The following is a 20,234-nucleotide window of genomic DNA, read 5'->3' as shown; positions in this document are numbered from 1 at the left end:
TGAGTTCCAAACCAGCCAGAGCTACATAGTGAGACCCTGTCTTTAAAAACAACTAAAAATTAAAATTTAAGATGGGCATGGTGGCACACGTCTTTAATCCCAGTACTCAGGGACAGAGGAAGGTGAGTTCAGGGCCAGCCTGGCCTACAGAGTGAGTTCCAGGAAGGACAGCCAGGACTACACAGAGAAACCCTGTCTTAAAAAAAAATTAGATTTAAGACAGAACCAAAATGGATTTTCCCCCCAGTGGTGGTGATTGGAGAAACTGAGGTGTGTGAATCACTCGATTCCAGGAGTTGCTTTTGTTTTTTTTTTTTTTTTTTTTTTTTTTTTGTGTGTGTGTTTTGTTTTGTTTTATTTTTCGAGACAGGGTTTCTCCGTGTAGCTTTGGAGCCTGTCCTGGAACTCGCTCTGTAGATCAGGCTGGCCTCGAACTCACAGAGATCCACCTGTCTCTGCCTCCCGACTGCTGGGGTTAAAGGCGTGTGTCACCAATGCCTGGCCAACAGTTAATATAGTAAATGGTACAAGGGAAGACTTTCAAAGAAATGATCATTCCAAAGGTGAGGATAGTGGCTATTCCAGCAGGAGAGAGGGCGTGCTGGGAAAGAACACACATGGTGAGACCTTTCCCCAAGTGATTCATTTCTATGTCACTCAGGATCCACTTACATACACTGCTGTGGAGAGAAGCCAAGTCCTAGTTTGGGGGAGATGGCGCGTTACCCATTTCCCATGCCCTCTTCCATGTCACTGCCCAGAAAGAAAATCGCTGAGTTGGTAGGTGCCGCCCACAGCTCCATAATGCTGAGCGGCTGCGGTTGCTGTCCAAGGTACCAACAGGGAGGCCGCCCAACAAAGCCAGTTTCAAGGCTCATTCAGACTCAGGAAGCAGGTAGACTTCCAGGTTATCCTTGGCTACATAGTAGCTTCAAGGGCAGCCTGGGTTACATGACACCCTGTTTTAAAATAAAAACCCTTAACCCCCACGAAAAGCCATCAAAAGAAAAAAATTACTCTCTCCAAAGGCTACTCTCCAGCCAAATTTGTGACGAGGGCCCTGCCGACTTCTGCTACTTCCCCCAAGCTCCCTAAATCCCTGATTACATCCCCCAAGCAGTCTGGCCGTTTCTTCCTGCAACCCAGACCAATGCCCTTCTCATCTCTGGACCTCTGTTTTATTTGTTGAGGTTGGGTCACACTAGGTTGCCTCAGACTCCTGGGCTGGGTTTCAAGGGCCATCGATATACTCAGCTTTTAATGTGTGTGTGTGTGTGTGTGTGTGTGTGTGTGTGTGTGTGTGTGTGTGTGTTAATCATGGGTGGAGGGGTGCCCACATGCTCTGGCACATGTTTGGAAGTCAGAGGGCAAATGTCAGGGCTCTGCCCTTTCTTCCATCTTGTCTTTGGGCAGGATCTTTCTCGATGACTCTGTCTGGTCCTTACTCCAGGCCAGTTGGTCAGTGAGCTTGCTTATGGGGATTGTAGATGTGTGCCACAGTATCCAGCCTTTCTCTTTCTTTCTCTCTCTCTTCTCTCTTTCTTCCCTTCCTCCCTCTCTCCTTCCCTCCTTCCTTTCCTTTCCTCATATTTTGTTTAGTGTGTCTATGGGCAGAGACAGAGACACAGAGGGCCTTGGTGTGTGCTACTGTGTGAGCATGCTTGTCAGGGGACAACCTGCAGGAGTAATCTCTCTCTTCCACCGTGTTGGTCCTAGGGATCAAACTTAGGTCATCAGGCTTGGTGACAAGCGCCTTTACCTCAGCCTTCTCAACATTCCAGCTTCTGGCTTTTTCTTGTAATATGGGCCCCAGGGATTGAACATGGGTCATCAGGCTTGTGCCCACAGCAAGCACTTTTACAGCCTCTGTAACTCAGACTTTCTGTGTGTAAGTACGTCCTCTGCTGTTCTGTTCTTCCCTCCTCCATTTATTTATTTACAGAGAAAGCCTCACTGTGTATATAACGCATACTGTCTTGAACTCGAGATCTTCTTGCCTCAGTCTCCTGAGTGCCAGCATTACAGAACTGTGTCACTATACCTGGCATGCATATATATATATATATACATATATATATATGCATACACACTCATGTGTGCGCGGGAGCATAGCCAGGTTGGGCTGGAACTCCCATGTGGCCAGGGATGGTCTTGAACATGTAACGCTCTCCCCTGCACAGAAGTGCTGGGATTGCAGGTGTGCTTCACCACCCCTAGTTTTGTGGGGTGCTGGGGGATCAGACCCAGGGCTGTGAGCATGCCAGCAAGCACACTTCCAACTCATCTACACCCCAGCCCATATTTTAAGAAACTAATGTCAGGGCAAGCCTCACACTCAGTATTCAGATTAGAACTGTGGCAATACTCACTGACCTGCGTCTTCTGCATGCCCAGATACCCCAGTGCCTGAAACACACTCTATTTATTGACGAAACCGACGAAGGCACAATGACCTCTACACCCGACCCAGCCTCTAGTGGAGGTAGGAGGAGCCGGAGGAAGAAGAATCCGATTTGGTGGTGGTTCTAACCCAGGGGAGGAAACCGAGGGGAGGAGGAGGCGTTAGCCACCGTATCACAGAGAGTCCATGTCAGAGCGAAGGTGCCTGAATCTCATACTGGGTCAGCTACCCCGTGGGCTCTTGACCAGTTATTTCTATGATCAACCAGATCAGTGGGATCTCAATGGCAGCTGTGGGCTCCGACACTCACTGGGGCTGTTCGTCTGTCTGGCCACTAACCTGAACCTCAGTGTCACCGCCTGGAAGTCAGGATGAGGGCAGCACCTCTGCAGAGGGCGGTGTGAGTGAGTCAAGAGAGCCTGCTCACCACATGAGGACCCACCCTTGAGCAGCAGTGAGGTTGCCACCCACCTACCCACCCACCCACCCACACGATGGAACGGCGTGAGCAACGGATCACATCGGTGGAGAGAACCTCCTAAAGGGGTCACCTGGAGCCAGGCGGCAGGGCACTCCCAAATCTTTTACTAATTATGTGTGTGCACGCGTACGCACCTGTGCACATGCACCACAGCAAGGTGTGTGGGGGGGGTCAGAGGAAAGCTTGCAGGGGTCAGTTCTGACCTTCCACCGTGTGGGTTATAGGCATCGAACTCAGGACGCCAGGGTTGGCAGCGAGTGCCTCTATCCACCGAGCCATCTCATCAGAGGACTCCCAAGAAGTAGGAGGTAGAGCGGTTGTCTTAGGAGGCTTCCCATCTCCCCTCTCGTGGCCTCTCCCAGATTCCCACACACCTGCACCAATCTGGAACTCTCCCTCACACCCGGGCTTCCCCAGGGCCAGCTCCGAGGGGTCTTTGTTTCCTCTCCTAGGCAGGCCCTTTACTAACAGGGATAGAACTGGGGGTGGGGGTGGGGGTGAGGTGGGCGATGGGCGTGAAGGTCCACACCGAGGGAAGAAGATCGAAGGGTTGAGAAGAATTCAGCCTCACCACACACTACCTAAAGGCCTCAAAAGTGAAAAACAGCAGCAAAAAGCCTGAGCGGTACACACCTGTACTCCCTCTATTTGGAAGCCGAAGCAGGAGGATTTGTGCTCTCAACTTAGGGACACCTTTTTTCTTTCTTTCTTTTTTTTTTTTTTTTTAGGAGCTGTCTGAGGCCTACACCGTCTTCGATAGGGTAGGTATGAGCGCGCTTACACACCATTTATTGTTGGTGGCGCTGTCATCGTCGTTTGAAAGAGAATCTCATGTAGCCCAGGTTGGCCTGGAATTCAGGATGTATGACCTTGAACTCTAACCCCCTTGCTTCTTCCTCCTAAGTGCTGAGGGAAGTTTTGCATCACCACGCTTGGCTTAGACGTGGTCTTTTTTATTTTTCTTTAATATGTCAGTCCTACCCATGGGGGCAGGGAGGCCTCACTACCACAGGACCCCTCCCTCCTCTCCAATGGCAGTTCTGCGGGCAAGGGCAGGAAGGCTTCACACTGCTCTAATGAAGACCTCTGCAGGGGCGAGGTGAGGGTAACAGACCTGGGCAAAGGCGGTGGCTTGGAAAGGAGGCCCAGGATCTCCCTTGTCTCAAGTACACAGCTGTCCCCGGATCCTCTCACACCTCCAGAGTCCCTAGATCCCCTCATACAGTCTCACACACGCACACGCGCACACACACACACACACACACGCTCCATTCTAGGCCACCTTCTTCCCCTGACCACACTGACGCTTCTCCACACATGGCTCCTGAGCCTTTCCCTCTGATGTCACAGCCCCGGCCCCGGGAACTGATAATGGGGGTGGAGTGGGGGGGGGGTCTTGTGTGTGTTTTAACTTTGTTTATTTATGAGTGTCCATGTTGTATTTATTTACTCTTGAAATAGGGTCTCATGTAGCCAAGGCTGACCCTGAGCTCTTTTTGTAGGCAAGGATAACTTTAAACTTTTTTGTTTATTTGGTTTTGTGTTTGTTTGTTTGTTTGTTTGTTTGTTTGAGACAGAGTTTCTCTGTGTAGCCCGGGCTATCCTGGAACTTCCTTTGTAGACCAGGCTGGCTTCGAACTCACAGATCCAGCTGCTTCTGCCTCCGGAGTGCCACCCCAGCCAGGCTAACTTTGAACTTCTGACTCTCTTGCCTCCCAAACTGTGTGATTACTGAGCACAGCAGCACACCCAGATCGTGCACTGCTGGGAATCCAACCCAGTGCTCTACGCACGTTGGCCTCACGCAGTACTGAGTTGTATCACTGGCCCTTGTATGTTTGCGAGGCAGAGTCTCGCTTTAGCATGACTGTGTCAGGGCCTCTACGTCCCAGACAGAGGAGGAAAATCCCAGCAGGTCAGTCCTGACTCCTCCGGCTTCTTAAGTCACAAAGAGGTGAGCACAGGCCTGCATCCTTGACATGGTATCATGAGGACTCCGGGGCGACCATGGGGTGACTGTTCCTGTCAAGAGCTACCGCTCCTGTGAGCTCAAAGAAGCCAGCCTGCAAGGGGCCACAGGAGCCATCTTTGGGGGCAGAGGTAGGGACTGAGGCTCAGAGGAGAAGCCCCTTGGGACTCTGGTTCTTCCTGTCCTGGTGTCTATGAGTTCTCAAAGATGAAGAGGGGCGGATGTTGGGGGGCTGTGACCCATCCTCTCTTCCTGCTGAAGTTCTCTGTGGTTATGGGAGGGGACTGGGGGGGGACAGAAGCACAGAGGGAAAGCCTGAGCAAAGGAAGAAGAATGTAGGGAGGAAAGAGCGGGGGGGGGGGGAGCTAGAACGGGGGGGTGCGCGAGGTCTTTAACTCCCTGGGGGGAGAGGCTGCACTAAAGGAGTCAAACGGAGACAGAGGGGCCAAGACAGAGAAGACACAAAGAGAAGGAAGAAAGGGAGGGGGCAGAACACGCCACCCACTTGACACGGGGCCGGGGCCTTTTGTAAACGGCTTGCCCACCCTCCTCCTCCTGGCCCCTTCACACGGGCTCTCCTTTGGGGTGTCGTCCCGGGTCCTGGATAAAGCTGCCACAGATGGGCACACTTGGGAGGCCCCGCCAACTTCCAACCATGTCCCTCTCTCTTCACCCACCTGCTTCCCAGAAGACGAGGCCTAGTTCCGAGTAGCGGGAACAGAGGCAGGACCTCAGAGGAGCAGAGAGGACCGTGCCGCGGGGCACCTGCCCCCTCAGGTGCCGAGCGCTGACACCCACCTGTTATTGGTTATTGTTCCCGTTCTCTGGCTCCTGGGACTTTGGTCCATGCCTTCCCCCACCGTGCTCATCATCTGTCACCCATGCCGGCACCCTGCTACCTCCTAAGACCGCTCACCACTTTCTGCTCCCCACTGGGTTTGGGGTTAGGGGGTGGGGGAGGGGGAGGGGGGACAAGCGCCTAGGTGGGGTGGGAGGCTTGGTGTGCCCGTGCTGGGGACCCATGGATGAGGAGGAGGAGGGGGAGGGGGTCTCCACCCTGGACGGCGCTGCTTCTTTGGTGAGGGGATTGTAGTGGAGGGGGTGAAGGCAGGTTGGGGGAGGGGTGGTGAGGAAGCAGGGTGTGGGGGGGGGGAGCAGGACCAGGCTCACATTTGCCATTCAGGGCAGCTGACAATAAAAATGCTTTATTGCCAAGAAACTGGATCGATCGGGGCTGGAGGGGGCCGGCAGGGGGGACGCGGAGGGCTCAGCACAGAGGCCGGCGGCCCGGCCTCCGCAGCGACCAGGGCCCCAGCCGCCCTCCCCCCTGCGCCCCCCTCCCCGCCTCCTGCCCTTTCTCTCTCCTGCAGCCACCGCTTAGTTCTTATTATATTTTTTCTTATATATTTTTCCCCCAGCTTCTGCTCCTGTTTTTTTTTTTTTCTTTTAATTTTTTTTAAGCTCACTGCACTCCCAATGCTGCAGGCTGGGTGGAGATGGGGTGGGGGCCTCTGCCCAGGCCAGGCTCTGCCCACTGGCTTCTAGGGCTGCTGTCTATGGGGTGAACCCCGCTTTAACTTCATAACCCTAGCCCTGGTTCAATCAAGCTCCCCCAAAGCTTGGCCCTACGCTACCCTTGCTAAGGACTCAGGAGAACCCCACACACCCACACCCACTGTGATGGGCTCAGGGCCCTGGACAGACCCCCTTCCCCTCCCCCATACCTGGCCCCTTGCTTCCTCATGGAACCATTTGGCTGATGGTCAGAACTGTCCGTCAAGGGGCTCTGAGCCCCTGAGGACTCAGATGGGAGGAGGGAGGGGGAGAGGTCGAGGGTCAGGCCACGTCCCCTCAGCTCATCTCTTTCCCCTCCCCCTTCCTAACAAAGGGAACAGCAGACCTTCACTGCTGGGGGGGGGGGTGCTGCCTGGTAGTCAGAGGGAAGCCAGAGAGGGGCTGTGGATGGCCATGGGCAGGAGGCAGGGTGAGGGCTGCCTGCCCCTCCTCTGCCCGCCCGCCCCCTCGGGTCAAGGCTAAGGTGATTCCTCAACCTCTCTAGGCTGGGAGGGGAGGAGGGTCTTGAAGACAAAGGACGGGAGGTGGAGTTGGGGGCTGTCCGGGAAACACCTGGGACCCACAGCCTTGGCGGGGGGGGGGGGGGGGGGCAGCAAGCACCCTGCTGCTCTAAGCTTTCCCTTCCTAGTGACCCTGCCTCCCAGCTGCACCAATCCCTCTGGGCCTCCCAGCTGAGCTGAGGCAGGATGGAGTTGAGGTTAAGGAGGAAACTGAGGCCCAAGGAAGGGAAGCAGGGTCATAGGGACAATGTAGGTACAGGGTTAGCCTTAGGGTTTCCAGGCCCATTCTTGTCTCTCCTGGCCTTCTCTCTTCCGGGTTGGGGCTGGCCCTTCAAGGGGGCAGGTAATAGAAGGCTGTGGGAAGAGAGGACAGGAGACGGACGCAGGAAGGAGCTGGAGAGGTTGAGCCCTGTGTTCCAGGCCAGCCAGGGAGGCTGAGGGACCAAAGGACAGAACCCTTCAGCATAGGCTCTTCTTGGGCACCTGTCTGTGGTTAGAGACTCAGCTGAAAAGGGCAAGGACTCCCCTCACGGCCCCTGGCCCCCCAGTACCTGGGAAGAGGCCTTCAGAGAGCGAGCGGTTTTTCTCCAGCTAGTGTCACATAGCACAGTCTGGTCTGCCCTGACGGGACATGCCTTGAGGCCTGCTATCTGCCCAGCCTGACTAGGGCTGGCAAACCGGAGCCATGGCTGGCAGCCGTCCTGCCTATGGGGATAAAGAGCCCCTGGGAAAACAAAAAGGGGTCCTTAACCCTAGGTCTTTAAATCCTGCCAAGGCTCAGGGGGCTCTGGGGAGAAGGAGGACCGCAGCCAAAAGGCAGTGGGGGGCACGGCACACCTCTATTTTTAGGGGAGCTCAAGTGTGCTTCCACAGCCTGCCCAGGAGGCCCGAGACGCACCCAGGGCTAAGGGGTCCCGGCTGCCCTCCCCCCAAACCTCCCCTCCCTTTCTCCCTCTCTTTCTCGCTGGCTATCGACCGAGCAGGCTGTGACATGGTGGATCAATACGGCAGGGATATAAAGCCGGCTGGCCGCCTGCCTGCCTCTGCCTCTCTGTCTCCCTTGCTTCCCTGCCTTTTCTTTCCCGGAGCCAGCCGCACCCAGGCCCCCACCCTTACCCTACCTCCGCGGGGCCAGCCTCCACCCCACACTCCCCTACTGCGGGCGAGCTTAGGGAGGCCGAGAGAGCTTGGAGAGCCAGGAGAGGGGGTGAGTATGAGGGTGGTGGGGAAGCAGATGGGTGGTGTGAGGGGGTCACACTCGCAGGTCAGGTGGTTGGGATAAACTGAGGAACAAACAGTCCTTTAGGGAGAAATTGAACCTCCGCCCCTCAGTTGGGAGCAGCTCAGAGAGATGGAGTCCTTTGAAGGTATGTGAGGGTGAGGCTAGAGCCCTTGGGAGGTGGGCAGGGTCCCTGGCTGGGGGTGGGGGTGGGGATACGGTTTCCTGAGCCTGTGGAAGGGTGGATGGAGGTGGCTGGCCACCTGACACCTCCACACAGGACCATCCCATTCTGGGTCCCCGTGGGTTGGAAACCACCTTGCCACACCCCAGGGCCTTGGCTGAATGTGCTGGGGTGGGGGTGTCAGACATGAGGTTCCAGCCAAAGGGCCGTGGAGTCCGAAATGCCGCCACACGTGCAAGGTGTGCACAGGTCCTTAGTCAGTGCTGGGGTGGGGGGGGGGACTCCAGAATTGTCTCCTGATTGCCCTCACCCCAGAGTCATGCCATGCCTGCGTGTGACGGAGTCTATCAGGTCTGTCCGGGGGACACTTGGCATTATGTGTATCCATCCATGGTGTCTTCCTGACATGGGGTGTCCTCAAATGCCCGTGTGGCCCTTGGGAAGATGTGGATGAATCCCTTTCCCAGGAAGGGCGGTGGCTATGTGTCCACACTCTAGTATGTTAACACGCGGTGACAAGCCCATGTCCCTGCTGGCGTGTGGCTGAGTGTGGGTGTCTCTCGAAGAGTGAGTCTGCATGTGTCCCTGTGCCCGTGTGTATGGAAGACCGCACCCCGTGAGCACTGGGGACTGAGGTGGCTTCTCTGTGAGTCTACCTGGTCCAGACGACCCTGTGTGTCGATGGCCAAGTGAGTTCCCAAGAGTGGGGTGGAGGCTCTGGGTGTGTCCCTGTGTGTCACGATGACTCAGTGCACATGATGGAGGTAGAGGTCACACACATCCGAGTCTGGGGGGAGGGGTGCAGGAGCAAGACACTAATGAGTGTGATGGCGACATCATCGCTGCACAGAGGGTAAGGGCCCACTGCCTTCTTTCTTTCTCTGCCAGAGGCCTCAGACCCCTGCCAGGATGGGCTCAGGCTCCCCCTTCCTTCTCCCACCTTGGGCGGGCGCCCCTCAGCACCCTCTGCTTTGGTGGACACTACCTCAACTCCACCAAGCGACCTCCGTCCCTCCCAACCCCCCCAGCGCCACCCGCTCCCCCCGCCCTCCCCCCCACCACAAGTCCAGTCCAACCCAGACAAAAGCAATTACTCCTGAGGTGGATGTGAGTGTGGGTGTTAGAAACAGAAAAAAAAAAAAAATAGTGGGGGGAAGGGAGGGGGAGGGAGGCGCGCGCACAGGCAGGGATGGTCAGCTAGAGTCCTAGACAGACAGGGATGAAGAAAAAGAGAGAGTTAGAGAAAAGGCAGGGAGGAGGCCCAGAGCTAGGCACGGGCAGAAACGAGAGACCATGATGGCAGAAAGCCATGGGCACAGGGGAGGACGGCATGGTACAGGGGGAGCAGCCAGATAAGGATGCGGGGAGCCCCAGCCACGGGCAGCTAGAGAACACAGACAGGAAGAGACACAAGAGTAAGAATGGGATCAGACAGACAGACAGAATAAAGACAGACGTGCAGACGGAGGTGACGTAGCGAGGACCCCAAGTCAGCAAAGATGTGGTGGGGGCGGGTTCAAAGTCCTCTCCCCACCGTGAACACACACACACACTCACACACACACTCACACACACACTCACACACTCACACACACACTCACACACACACTCACACACACACTCACACACACTCACACACACACTCACACACACTCACACACACTCACTCACTCAGCTGTCTCCCTAACCTAGAGCCAGAGTGGGGAGGGGCAGGGTGGACAGTGGGCCTCGGGTATCAGCTGGGAGCCTTGCGGCCGGCCTCCCCACCAACACAGCAGCCAGCGTGGTCACGGTCCCCCCCCCCACATGCCACGTCACTGGTTCCCTGCCAGGTACACCTGGAGCCTTCCTGCCACACAGCTGTGCCTCCTTCCTTCTCTGGTGCCCTTGTCCCCTCATCTTTCCTCCTGGGGGTCTATCAAGCTGTGGCCTTGTCCCACCTACAGTGTGTCTCCGGGGACTCTGGCTTGGGAGAGAACTTCCTGCCTCTCCTGCCCCCCACCCCACCCCGTCTCCCCTGCCTCCCTTCTCTTTGCCAGTCTCCAGAGCTCCCCGAATTTCTCCAGTGTCAGACCCCTCTGAGTCCCCTGTGCACTCCCCAGCGCCCCCCCCCCCGCCCCGCGCCCCGAAAAAGCTGTCCGGCAGTAGTAGGGTCAAAGGAAGCCACCTCTGGTCTTTGTAGGTCTTCAGTGCCTTTTGCCTTCCCCCTGCCCTTGCCACCCGGACCCGGGCCAGGCCCCACCTCTCCATTTGGCTAACAGGCTCTTTACACACCTCCAGGCTCAGAAGAAGCATGGAAGGCAGGGCTGACAGGCATTTAGAGGAACGAAATCTCACCGAGCAGCATGAAGCCTGCCTGTTGGGAGCACCGAGAGGCATGGAGGAGGTGAGGACAGAGGCCAGGAGTGGAGACCCGTGGGGCTAGTGAAACTGGACACCAGTGCTCAGTGGGATTCCCAAAAGGCCTTGCACAAAGGCCCTGGGGTGGCTGTGAGGTCCTCTGCTGCGTGCGTGCGGATCGAGACTCTGAGCTCACAGCCTGCCTTCATTTTGCTGTGGGACTGTCCCGGGATTCCAGCAACTTGCCCATCCTAGGTTGCTAAAAGAGGTGAGCTTCCTATTTTTCACCTCCCCCACATCTGTAAGCCCCACCCTGTGGGTAAGAGACACTCCCGAATTACAACTGTTTCCACCCACCCTGCAAGCAGACACCAACCACAAAGGCATCAAAGCCATCATCACTTGCTACCTCCTAGAATGCCCTGTCCTCAAATCTGAACTAAACATCCAGTAATGAACGATGTCCGTTCAGGCAGTGTGTCTGGTACGCATCTCTAAGGAGGTATCCCATCCCCCCCATACCAAGAGCTGCCCTACCACTGAAGCCCTGTCTCTGGCCCCGCCCTAAACCACAAAGGTCACAGCACACACCCTAGTGCTAAAGTCAAGGCTCATGGCCAGCCGCTCCCATACCGCAGACCCAGCTCAAACAGAGGCTGATTGGACCTGGAGATCTGGGATATTTGTTGGCCCACCTATGGACATGTGAACCAGCCCTGGCTATTCTACTTTTACCTGCGGGAGGCGTTCCCCACCCAGGCCCCACAGACTGCCTCACATAGCCCTGGGTTCTTCCAAGTCCCAGCGATTCAGAGCCAGCCATTCAAGCCTTGCTCCCTACAACCGAGCTCGGCTCCCACAGATCTCCAGGACTCCAGCAGGGGAGTACAGGAGTCTCAGGACACAACCCTCGTCACTCTGTGACCCTGTGCGACCTTCATGCTTGTGCATGGATGGGGTAGAAGGGAGACAGTAATTCAGCCCTATCCCTGCCTTAGCATTCAGAGGCTATCAGCCCCAGAGGACTGTAAGGCCACACCAGCCTTCACTTCCCCAAAAGTCCATCAACCATTACCACTTCCCACCCACTGGGGCAAAACTACATTGACTTCTTAGCCCTTCAAGAACTCCCTGCGGAAGGTATCCGGGAGGCCCTGGGTGAGGCACCTAACCCCTCTCTCTCCTCTGACCCCTTACAGCCCCAGACTTGAAAACATTTGTGCCTGATTCTTCCCCAGCCCAGGGACCTCTCTGAGGCCTCACTTCTCAGTCTCCCCCCCAGATGGGGCCTGGGTGCTGCAGCAATAAATGGATGGATATGGATTTGGTTGTGTGTGTGCGCTCCTTTATTTATTCGTTGGACAAATACTTTCTGAGCACTGACACTGTACCAGGAACTGACTGCCGACATGTAGACAAATAGAGGCCCCTCCTCCCTCTGAAGCTTATGGGGATACACAAAAGCCAAGTGCCAAGCCGGGGTGAAGCAGCCCATGGATGGGACTGGGCAGTAGACCCAGGGTGGGGGTGGGGAGCAGGGAGTCTCAGTCTTCCTGGGACTCCAGCTCTCATGGGGACATATCTGGGGAGCTACCTGCCTTCCAAACAGAGATTAAAGGAAGAGCGAGGGCGGGCATTCTGTTTGTTGCAGCTGCCTGTAGCTGTTTGTGCAGCTCTCAGGAGCTGCAGGATGAGGATGGCAGGTCGATGTTGTCCTTGAACCACTCAAGTACTGTGGCCGTGGTTTTCAAAGCCACTTTGCAAGAAACCCCAATGGCCAAACACCTCTCTACTGTATGACTGTCCCTAGTTTTACTCATGGTACCCACAAATAGTCCTGGCAGTGTTAGCCAGGCCCTTCCACATAAGTTAAGCCTGTCTGACTCTGTTCTCCCAGACAAAATTCACCCCCAAAGCGCAGAAATCTGCAGGGTTTCTGGCAGTATATTGGCATTCAATGAGATCGAAGAATGAGGACTTAAATTCAGGCAGATCTGGGTTCGAAATCTGCCTCTGCCTTCTGTTTACTTTAACCCAGCTCGTAGCAGTCCTCAAAGCCAGTCTCTAACCCTGAGCCGACCACAGCCCTGACAGAGCTTCCCTTCAACACCAAGGGCATCTGAGGACATGAGAACCCCGAGAGAGAGGCAATGTGACTCCTTGAAGAGGCTGGGCATGTGGCTCATGCCTGTAATTGAAGTAGGAACCTGAGGCATGAGGATTCAGGGTTTGAGGTAGGCCTGGGCTACAGAGGGAGGAGGAAGAGTAGATGGATGAATGGACAGACAGACAGACAGACAGACAGACAGACAGACAGACAGAGAGAGAGAGAGAGAGAGAGACAGTTGGGAATTCTGTAACTAAGGTGCCCGCATAGTAACCAGCTAAAACAAGAGCTCATGAATGAACTTCATGGTGGGTGTGAGTATCCCTGAGTCACACTTTGTGGTGGATGTGAACATCCTGAGTCACTGGACTGGGTACACACAAGTGTTTTTTCTGGGTCCCAGTCTGTAACTATTGTAAATCCGCACATTTATGGCCCTGAAAAGTGGTTTGGACCAGAGAGAAAATTTTAAAATTCTACATTAGTTGTCAGCATTTAAACACTGTGGGATGTCCCATTTAAAAAAAAAAAAATTGTCTTTCTTTTTTTCCTGTCATTGTTCTCATTGAGACAGGGTCTCACATAGCCCAAGCTGGCCTCAAACTCACCATGTGACCAAGGACGACCTCGAACTTCCAATCCTGCCTCTGCCTCTTGAGGGCTAGGACGGCAGGTACAGGGATTGCATACAGCGTTGTGGGATGGGACCCAGGGCCTGGTGCATGCTGGGATTGCATGCAGCACTTTGAGGATGGAACCCAGAGCCTGGTGCATGCTGGTGAGCGGGCACTGTTCTAACAGAGCTACAATCCCAGCCCTTCTGCCTCTCTGGGAAACTCAAAACCGATCGACTCAGAGCTGTCTGTAGAAGAACAAGAAGCTGCCGCTCCCCACTCTCCAGTCCACCATGACCCCCTACCTCATCAGATGAATGGCAAACATGGTCTACGGCGCTCCCCGGCTTCCCAAAGGGCACCCGTGGTTCAGGGACAATAGGGGACTGCTGACCAGGAGGCCTACAAGGGTGACAGGTGGCTCACCGGGGCCCTGAGGCCTGTGGGCTCAGCTGTTCTAGTTAATTTAGGGGTGGTAGTATGAGGGTCCCACTTCACAGCCTCCCCTGCCACTCATTGCCAGGAGAAGGGGCTGGGACCAGCGGCGGCGAACTGAGCAGAGCCAACAGCAGGGTAAATGTCCACACCTGTGGTTCCCATTGCACTGATGCCCCGGCAGCCCTGGCTTCATTCTGGGAGCCTTGCTGGGCTCTGAGAATCCCTACTCGTTCACGTTCACGGGGGGGGGGGGGGGGGTGGGTCTTCCAGCTGTCTGCCTGCATCTCCATGCGGCTTCTCTGATGGAGAGGGAAACTGAGCCACGCCTGCAATCATACAATCTGTCCTCTACCTTCTGTCCTCGATTACACCGCTTAAGGGGGTGGGGGGCTTTGCTATCCTCTTTTTGGAACGTTAAAATGACACTTATTTGTCTGTTTGTTTGTGTGTGTCTGTGGGGGAGTGCACATGCTATGATTTGTGTGAGGGGGTCAGAGGATGACTTGCAGGAGTTGGCGCTCTCCTGCCACCAGGATTGGTGGCAAGCACCCTTTACCCGCTAAGCCATCTTGCTGGCCCCCTGTTTTCATTTATAGGCAACAGCATGGTAGCCCCAACGTCCTCAAATCCCTTATAATCACGCACACCTGCCCCAAAGATGTAAACTAAACAACCACAGTCTACCGTCGCCCACCCTCAGAAACGCTTGTTTGGCCAGGAAAACCACAGGACGCACTGAGGAAATAAAAAAATGCCAGATAGACTGTAATCCCTGGGAAGCAGAAACAGCATGGGGAATGGTGGCTGCCTTCAAGAGGAGGCCAGGGACAAGGACTCTGGGAAGCAAGAAGCATAGAAATACACAACCCACAAGCCACAGCTCTTACCTCTTAGGCAGACGCAGCAAAGCTAATACATTCAGGCCACCAACCCGGTCCAGCCGAGAACCTGGGGGGAGAGAGGACAGAGTGAATGTCCCAGGGCAGTGGTCTGGGCCTCGTGTAGGATGAGGCTCCCCCCTGGCATAGAGCGGCCCTCCTCCTGTCTCCCCATCAACAAATCCACAAGCCATGGGGACGGGTACCTGGGACTCAGGTCCTACTGGGTTGCTCTCACCTCTGACCTCTAAGACACAATGTTGCCGTCCTATAATGGGCACACTGAGGCACGCCTTTGTTGAACACCTGTTTTCCCATCAGATGGGAAGCTTGTGGTTATTGCTTTGGTTTTAAACTTTACGTATGCATTTTTGTGTGACTGTGTGTGTGCATGCATAGAACATGCCAAAGGTCATAGAGCACAGAGCAAAGGACAACTTCCAGGAACTGTTTTTCTCATTGTGTCGTGTGGAGCCTGGGGACGCAGGCTTGGTGGCAAGCCCTCCTACCCACTGAACCATCTCCCTCTACCCCTTGTTTCCACTTTGCAATAGGATCTCACTATGCATCTCCAGCTGGCCTGCACTTGCCCGGTAGACCAGGCTGACAGAACTCAGATTTGTCTGTTTCTGCTTCCCCGGTGCTAGGATTAAAGGCCTGGGCCACCACACCCAGTCCTATTCGGTTTTTTGAGACAATGTTTCTGTGTTGCTATGTATCCCAAGTTGGTCTCAAGCTCAAGAGCCTCCTGCCCAGTCCCCTGAGATCTCCCTAGGGTTACAGTGCTTCAGGAAGTTCCTGGAAGGAAAGGGAACTTCACATTGCAATGTTGTTAGCATTTGGCAGTGGACCCGACCAATCTGAAGCATTTATAAGATCACAAAGGGATGGCAGAGTGAATCATAAATTGATGGACGGGTAAATTAATTAATTAGCAAACTGTATCTTAAAGGAGGGCTGGCGAGATCTGATGAGAGAGAAATTTGAAAGGGTTGATTGTTATGGAGTGGCTATGATTGGTGTGGCCATGAAAATTTAAGTGGTGAGGTTGCCGGATTTCTGACTTGGACATTTGCGTATTCAATTATCCATTTGTACAACAAATATTTCCATTCCCTTCTTTCCTGCTCTCCTTCCCTTTCTTCCTACTTCCTTCCTACCTCTCTTAGAGACAGGACCGCATATGTAGCCCAGGCTGGCCCAGAACTCACGGTACAGTCCACAATGACCTCAAACTCACAATCCTCCTGCCTCAGCTTCACTAGTGCTAGGATTGCAGGCTGAGCCACTCTGTTTGGCCGAATGCGGAGGTTTTCTAAAGTGTGTCTGACCCAAGTGTGGGAGTCGAGGCATGGGTTAGAACAGATGTCTGTCCTGCCTCCCCAGCACTCACAGGCAAGCTGGGAGGACAAGGTGGAAAGCTGCCACCAATGTGCTGTGGTAGATGGAAAGGGAATCCTAGCAGAGGAAAGCAGGGGCAGGGATCAACAGCCAAGCCAAATCTAGATGCTGAATGAACTTCAGTCCAGGTTGGCAGGCAGTCCCCAAGGAACACTGGCTTCTAAGCATCCTCCAGGTGGGGCAGCAGGGGTCGTGACTTAAAGCCCGCATTGAGAGCAGATATGGACACAGGGCTTGGGTCTTCTGGCGGCTGAGACCTGGTCCCCACCTCCTGGAGAGGCAGGCTGCACAGGAAATCTGGCCAAGCCCATGTAAAGATCATCCTGGCCCCTGCCTTCTGTGAGCATTTAGGGAAGGGGCTGGGACTGCGCACAGAAGGGCTAGCTGGACATGGCAGCGCCCACGTTAGCAGGTGGAAGTCTAAGGCAAGACGATCATAAGTTCAAAACCAGCCTGGACTACATAGCAAGATTCTGTCTCAGTGAGAGGCTGGAGGAATCACTCAGTCAGTGAAATACTGACCTCAGGAACATCCCCAGAAACCACATGTAAACAGCAGGGTGTGGCGTTAACAGTTCCAGCGCCTGGGAGGCAGAGAGGCAGGAGGATCACTGACCAGCCAGCCTCAGAGATGGGAGATGCCATTCTGTAAATATGTTTCTCTTATTGGTCATTGAATAAAACACTGTTGGCCAATAGGAAAGGAAGATAGGAGGGACTAGGAGGCAAGGAGGAAAGAGGAAGTGGTAAGGAGGGTCAAGATGGAGAGTCTGGAGAGAACAGAACCGCCATTCCGCCGCTCTCGGTAAGACCACGTGGAAATACATAGAAATGGGTTAATAATTAAGATAGAGCTAGCCAATAAGAAACTAGTAACTGGCCAACAGGATTATATCAAATACAGAGTCTCTCTGTGTTAATTGGGGCTGGCGCGGTGGCGGGACCAGACCAGGTGGCGGGAGGAGAAACCTTACTCCTTACACCTCAGCTAATCCCATCGAGAGATCTGAGAGAGCACAAGTCCCAGAAAGAGACTGTCTCAAAAAATCAAGGTGGACAGTTCCGAGACCTCCACAACAACCCGGTAACACGCCCACACACACCCTCCCTACACACACACACACACACACACACACACACACACACACACGTGCACCCATTCCCACACATACACACTGTTGTGTAACAGTTTCCTCCGAGACAGAAACATTTTATCCCACAGGGAAGCTCCTTAAGCAGCAAGGTAAATGAGTCAAAATAACTTCAGGAAGTTCCTAAATCCGACCAGATGCACCAGGCCCCTCCCTGCCAGAGTAAGCAATGAAGGCCGGGGGTCCTCTCAGAAAATGGAAGCCAAGCTACAGAGAAGACTGAGAACAGGCCAGACTGCCTGGAAGAAGCAGAAACCAGCTGAGCATCCTGCAAGAGGGTTAGACCAACTGAGGGACCCACAAAGGACACCCTCCATCCTGCTGAGCTGCCTACAGGTGGAACACCCTTCTCCACACATACGCACACACATGTACACACACGACAATGTGATCATGCTCTTGTGCACGCGTGCATGAGTGCGTGCATGCATGCATGGGCACACACACACCACAGAGGAATTGTATGATCACACACCCACTCTAAGAACATCTGGGCACAGTGGCTTATGCTTGCAATCCTAGCATTTGGGAGCCTGAGAAAGAAGGTTTGGTCTCAAGTTTGAAGCCATCCTGGGGTGTATTGAGAGCTCTAAGTCAACCTGAACTACAGAGTGAAATTGTCTTAAAAAGACAAAACAAAACAAAACAAAAAAACCAAAGCCCAGCACTCAGGAGGCAGAGGCAGGTGGATCTCTGTTGAGTTTAAGGCCAGCCTGGTCTACAGAGTGAGTCCCATGACAGTCAGGGTTACACACAGAGAAACCCTGTCTGGGAAAATGTGAAAACAAACAAAAATAACACCAAGAGGGAGGGCCTTGAGAATCAGGTCACAAGGTCAGTTAGCGCAGACCCAACCCCATGTGTGAGCCCACGGGCGCCCTCCCAAGAAGCGGGAGACCGCAAGTGGGGGGTGGACTTTTATAGACGACTTTTCTACATCGTGGCACACCGACAGGGGCAGGTGGGAAACTGAGGCCCAGGATCAAACAAGCATTCGGGGAATTTGGGGAAGAGAGGAGGGGAGGGAAAAAGACAGCGATGGGGGGGAGGGGATGGGGAGAGAAAGTCAGAAGAGATGAGGGGACAAGAGGGGTGGCCATGCAAAGAAAGCAGAGACAATCCCAAACAGCAAAGAAGAGGGGTAAAGGAGCTGGAGCTCCCCCAAGTTCCCCACCCCCTCCCTTCTCCCGGTGTCTGGCTGGGCCTCCATCCTGGGGGGGAGGGGGGTGGGGTGGTTCCCCTTGGGGGTGTCCCCCCAACTTATGCGCACCCCCCCACCTCGGGGCTAATCAGTGACTGTCATCTCCACGGTGAGGTCTTGGTTAAGGAGATTTAGGGCTGGGATCAATAGGAAATTTAAAAATCGATGCAGCGCGCAGGGCAAAATCGATGGCGTTTAATCGCCTTGCCGATTCCCAGTCAAAACAATTAGCCGCGCTGAGTGTTGAACACGGTGGCGACACGGCATTAACCGTCAATATTGGTGTAAGTGATGGCGGGCGGGAGGGGAATCCCCAGTCTCAGAGGAGCCCCCCTCAGTCAGACGGTGCCTTAGGGCTGGGGTCTTCCCCCAAGGCAGCTCGCAGGGCCTACGTGTGTTCCTCGGTGCTCTGCCAACTTTGCCCACATGGTGCCCGCGGGCGGCAGCACCCTGGCAGGCCTGCCTCCTACACTGTTGCCGGGCTCTCCGGGCTCAGAACTCCCACGTCACCTCTGCAGAAGGGAGAGTCGCTTTCTGAGCAGGTATCTGCACTTCCAGTGGGGCCTGACTCACTAGCTACTCGGCTTGGCTGTGTCCTGGAGTCATCTACCGCCTTCCTGCTACCCGATGGCAGGGATGAGCTACCCGAGGGCAGGGTGAGGTCAGCCTACTACAGCGTCACCCAGAGTAGGATATGGTTGCGCTGTCACTTTAGGACAGATCTATGATGATGGTGTCAGTTGTCCCCCGAGACACCGCCTGCTTATACACACACCTCCACCCAGGGACAGGGGCACAGACGCGAATATGAATAACTCCAGTAGTGCGCAGTCGTGCACCAAACATTGCTAGATGCTTCTGCAAGCGTGGTGGCAGATTCCTCTCAACTCCCGGGGTCGCTGCAAACACACTGCTGAGCATACGAAGGCTCAGAAAGGGTAAGGCCGATCTCCAAGGTCACACAGCCGAGAGCTGGCAGCTCTGACGGCCTGAGCACAGGACATAGTGCAAACAAGCTCCCTGACTGCAGAGAGGGATGTGGGACAGGCAGCTGGAACCTAGGGGGACAGTCAGGGCTGGGGCTCCTAGTTTGGGGATCCCGTGTGGGGGTGATAGTTGCTTCCACAGCCAGCTGCTCCCAGGCCTGGAAGAGCGGAGGAAACACGTGGACGGAGGAGGCCCGTGAGATGAGCTGGGGATTGATCTGACAAGGTCCTAATCAAATGGTCAATATCGCTGACCCGACCACTTAACCTATTGATAAGCTGGCAAGGATGGAGCAGGTGGTGAGTGGGCTCAGGGAACAAGACAGAGAGGGGTGGAGTGCTTGACGGGGCGGGGCTCAGGTGTGCAGTGTGCCGGGCTCTCGGCCTGGGATAGGGTGGTCTCCTCAAATGTCCCTTCTGCTCCCTTAGGCGTATGCGTTGGTGGACTGCCTCTGCCCACACTGTCCCCTTCCGGGGCCTCTCTGCCTGAGCCGAAGCCAGGAACTGTGCCCATGCTACCCCTACCTGCCCGCAACAGTGCCTCTACTTTTCACGTGTGTGCGACCTGCGTGCCCGCCGCAGTACCCTCATCTGTTACCTGGGGACGGTTATAATTGGGACACCTGTGAAAGAACTGAGCTGTGTTGTGGCTGGGGCTGACACGGTAAACGATGTCACAGCAGCCGCACGAAGGAACACTGTGGGGCTGGGGGAAATAAGCCTGAAATAAATTCACTGGCACAGACATGTCACTCACAATCCATTGTTGGGGGAAAAAATGCAACTTAT

At 54.8% G+C, this 20,234-nt stretch overlaps 1 protein-coding gene across 1 annotated transcript in view; it reads right to left on the bottom strand.

The window, feature by feature from the left end:
• The window catches only part of Pou2f2 (POU class 2 homeobox 2), an 83,307-nt gene that overhangs the window by 48,713 nt on the left and 14,360 nt on the right, over positions 1–20,234 (bottom strand). Inside the window, exon 2 of the mRNA XM_051207490.1 lies at positions 14,716–14,776. The gene's annotated coding sequence lies outside the window, so the exon portion shown is untranslated. The remainder of the gene's footprint in view (positions 1–14,715; positions 14,777–20,234) is intronic.

The sequence above is a fragment of the Phodopus roborovskii genome, unplaced genomic scaffold, assembly GCF_943737965.1.
Source record: "Phodopus roborovskii unplaced genomic scaffold, PHOROB, whole genome shotgun sequence".
Taxonomy (NCBI): domain Eukaryota; kingdom Metazoa; phylum Chordata; class Mammalia; order Rodentia; family Cricetidae; genus Phodopus; species Phodopus roborovskii.
Note: the sequence above shows the minus strand (reverse complement) of the source record. Positions and strands in the feature narration are given on the sequence as shown.